Source organism: Scyliorhinus canicula, chromosome 16, assembly GCF_902713615.1.
Source record: "Scyliorhinus canicula chromosome 16, sScyCan1.1, whole genome shotgun sequence".
Taxonomy (NCBI): domain Eukaryota; kingdom Metazoa; phylum Chordata; class Chondrichthyes; order Carcharhiniformes; family Scyliorhinidae; genus Scyliorhinus; species Scyliorhinus canicula.
This window is the reverse complement of record NC_052161.1, coordinates 12,723,598-12,727,721: the sequence shown is the minus strand read 5'-3', so window position 1 is coordinate 12,727,721 and position 4,124 is coordinate 12,723,598.

Here is a 4,124-nt window from a genome sequence, read left to right as displayed (position 1 = left end):
TTTAGCATGGCCAATCCACCTAACCTGCACATCTTTGGACTGTGGGAGGAAACCGGAGCACCCGGAGGAAACCCACGCAGACACGGGGAGAATGTGCAGACTCCGCACAGACAGTGACCCAGCAGGGAATCGAACCTGGGACCCTGGAGCTGTGAAGCAATTGTGCTAGCCACAATGCTATCATGCTGCCCTGAAAGTGCCTTGAGACATTTGCCTACGTTGAAGATGCCAGAAAAATTGCTGCTATTGAAATGGACTCTTTGTAATAAATATTTAAGAAACTAAAACCGACTCTATTTCGGAGATTATTGGCGGCATGATGGTTAGCACTGCTGCCTCAAAGCGCCAGAGACCTGGGTTCAATTCCCACCTTAGGTGACTGCACATTCTCCCAGCGTCTGCATGGGTTTCCTCCGGGTGCTCCCGTTTCCTCCCACAGTCCAAAGACGTGCAGGTTAGGTGGGTTGGTTACGCTAAAGTGCCCCTTAGTGTCTACGGGTTAGATTGGATTACAGGGTTGCCCGGGGGGGGGGGGGGGGGGAGGAGCTGGGTAGGTTCCTCCTTCAGAGGGTCGGTGCAGACTCGATGGGCCAAATGGCTTCCTTCCGCACTTTAGGGACGCTATGATTCTGTGAAGGTTTGCAGTTGACCAACAACCTCAAAGTCCTCATTCAAGCCATACGCAAGTTGGCCTCCGTTACTATGCATAAATTGCCATGCAAAAAAATTTTAAGAGGTCACACACACCTTGGATTGTTCCCTTGTTTTATTTTAAAGTTAAGTCATAGAACATAGAACAGTACAGCACAGAACAGGCCCTTCGGCCCTCGATGTTGTGCCGAGCAATGATCACCCTACTTAAACCCACGTAACCCGTATACCCGTAACCCAACAATCCCCCCATTAACCTTACACTACGGGCAATTTAGCATGGCCAATCCACCTAACCCGCACATCTTTGGACTGTGGGAGGAAACCGGAGCACCCGGAGGAAACCCACGCACACACGGGGAGGACGTGCAGACTCCACACAGACAGTGACCCAGCCGGGAATCGAACCTGGGACCCTGGAGCTGTGAAGCATTGATGCTAACCACCATGCTACCGTGAGTCCTTGAGCTAATCTCAAAGTAATGGCATTAACACAAAGTCCTGGGTCTATACTTTAAAATGGTTCACATTCCTCCATGCAGGAGGTTCTGAGCAACTTTTCTCAACCTCAATAGCACTCTAATCTTCTCAATTTACACTCAGTTGGGTTAAACTGAAAGGTTCCCTGATACAGTAATTAGTTCAAGCCTCTCCTGTTAAAAGTAAATTTGACACGTTTACCACAATAGAGAGAAAATATTAAAAGGTTAAAAGGTTTTATGCAGAATGGAGCACTCATTATTTTTTTAAAATGCTCTTGTGCCATAACGCTTAGAAAACTGCTTTACACGGCGTTACTTTCAACTGTAGTTATGCAAGCATTTCATGCATAGCACGCTCCTACCAAAACCTGTGAGATCAACGGCCAATTGATCCATTGTGGCTGACATTGAGTGAGTGATGAATGCTGGTCTGGGCAATTTGAGAACTCCCACATCTCCATCAAATGGTGTCAGAGGATCAGGAATGGTGGGCAATTTGTGTCAGCTTCAACTCAGTGAGAAATCAAGATATCTGGTGGCAGTTCATAAGGAACAACCAAGTCAACTTCAAAAATATATCGAAGAGCATGAACAGACATCCATCAGAATTACCAAGACACATTAACGCAGCCTGGCTAACACCACAACCGGAAAATGGGACCGCCAACTGCACCAAGACAACATGGAGGCTTGCGTACATAGAACATACAGTAACCGACCCACTTAAGCCCTCACTTCCACCCTATCCCTGTAACCCAATAACTCCTCCTAACCTTTTTGGTCACTAAGGGCAATTTAGCGTGGCCATTCCACTTAACCGGCACATCTTTGGACTGTGGGAGGAAACCGGAGCACCCGGAGGAAACCCACGCAGACACGGGGAGAATGTGCAGACTCCGCACAGACAGTAACCCAGCGGGGAATCGAACCTGGGACCCTGGTGCTGGGAAGCCACAGTGCTAACCACTATGCTATCGTGCTGCCCGAATTAATAAGCGTAATTAATACCATCCTGAAAAAAGGTATACACATTGAGCAGGGAGTGGGACCAGTTTGAAAATTCTCCAGTTGTTACTGGACTTTACAAGATGGTTATATTTTAAATTGCTCATTTAACTTGAGGTGAAACAGAAAATTCTGAAAAGGGGAATGATTGAGATCAGACTGAACACCTCTGCGGAGAAAGCCCATGGGGAAGGAACTCAGGGAAACCTATTGAAATATCTTTTTTAAAATAAATTTAAATTTATGTTGGGTTGTGGGGCAGCAGGGTAGCATGGTGGTTAGCATAAATGCTTCACAGCTCCAGGGTCCCAGGTTCGATTCCCGGCTGGGTCACTGTCTGTGTGGAGTCTGCACGTCCTCCCCCTGTGTGCGTGGGTTTCCTCCGGGTGCTCTGGTTTCCTCCCACAGTCCAAAGATGTGCGGGTTAGGTGGATTGGCCATGCTAAATTGCCCGTAGTGTCCTAATAAAAGTAAGGTTAAGGGGGGGGGTTGTTGGGTTACGGGTATAGGGTGGATACGTGGGTTTGAGTGGGGTGATCATGGCTCGGCACAACATTAAGGGCCTGTACTGTTCTATGTTCTAAATAAATCTTTTCCCCAATTAAGGGGCAATTTAGCATGGACAATTCACCTATCCTGCACATCTTTGGCGTTTGTGAGAGTGAGACCCACGCAAACACGGAGAGAATGTGCAAACTCCACACAGACAGAGACCCAGGGCCGGGATCGAACCAGGGTCCTCGGTGCCTGAGACAGCATTACACCATCGTGCCACCCCAAAACCTATTGCAATATCGTGATCATTTTCACACTTTTAATTAAATAGGATCTCAAAAAAGGGACAGTTGTTTTTTGAAACACCGAGATGAGATGAATACTCCTGGAGAAACAGGAGGACTGTTCAGTGGCAATAACGTTTGTGAGTAGTTATTTTGTGTTCGAAAGGGGACAGGATCAACCAAGTTCCATGGGAGATTTAAAGGCCAGGGAGTGGCTGAAGTGGGTCTTGCTGATGACTTGGGCTGAATGGAATGATTTTCAAAAGTCACAAAGGTTTTGACCTAGCGTGGCAATAAGCGAGTATGCTGGAGTTGCGAGTTACTTTGGAACTTTTCTTACAATGCTACACATCTGTCAGAAGTGGTTTCAAGACATTTAAAAAAAAAATTTAGAGTGTCCAATTCATTTTTTCCAATTAAGGGGCAATTTAGCGTGGCCAATCCACCTACCCTGCACATCTTTGGGTTGTGGGGGTGAAACCCACGCAAACATGGGGAGAATGTGCAAACTCCACACGGACAGTGACCCAGGGCCGGGATCGAACTTGGGACCTCGGCGCTGTGAGGTGGCAGTGCTAACCCACTGTGCCACCGTGCTGTCCTTCAAGACATATTTTTTACATTAATTATTTCTACCAAGATAACTTCTTTAGCTTGGTGTATTATTTCCAGTTAATTAATATTTGATCTATGTTGATTTCAGATTGTTTGTTACTGTAAAAGTCTTAAAATGTTAAATGCCGTCCGTTGGATATTTCCATTGGTCATGTAGGAAATTTTTCTCTTTTTTAAAGTTAGTGGTCTCCACAAAGGATCGTAACAAATTGGGGAAAGCGATGGGATCAAAGGCTGCAGAACAGATTCACTGAGATTTTTCCAGAGGTTCACCAGGCAAGATTAGACATTTACTGTGGCTGTGAAAGGGTAACACGGCTACTCCAATCGCTTAGGCGTTTTTGGAAAGACATTTATCTGCTGCTGCCTCACAACCGTCAGCAGAGGTTAATTTTAAGGATGTGGCAAAGGGTGAATTTGAAAGTAGAAATTAAACATTGAGAAGTCAAAAGGTGATCGCAATAGCACTCAAGTTGATAGTGGGGGAAAAATGCAAAAACAATCTGAAATCGAATTCCAATCAGCAGGAGAAAACTTAAATTCTAATGCGAGAAAAAGAGAGATAAGCTAGAACGAGAAAGGGAAGCAAGAA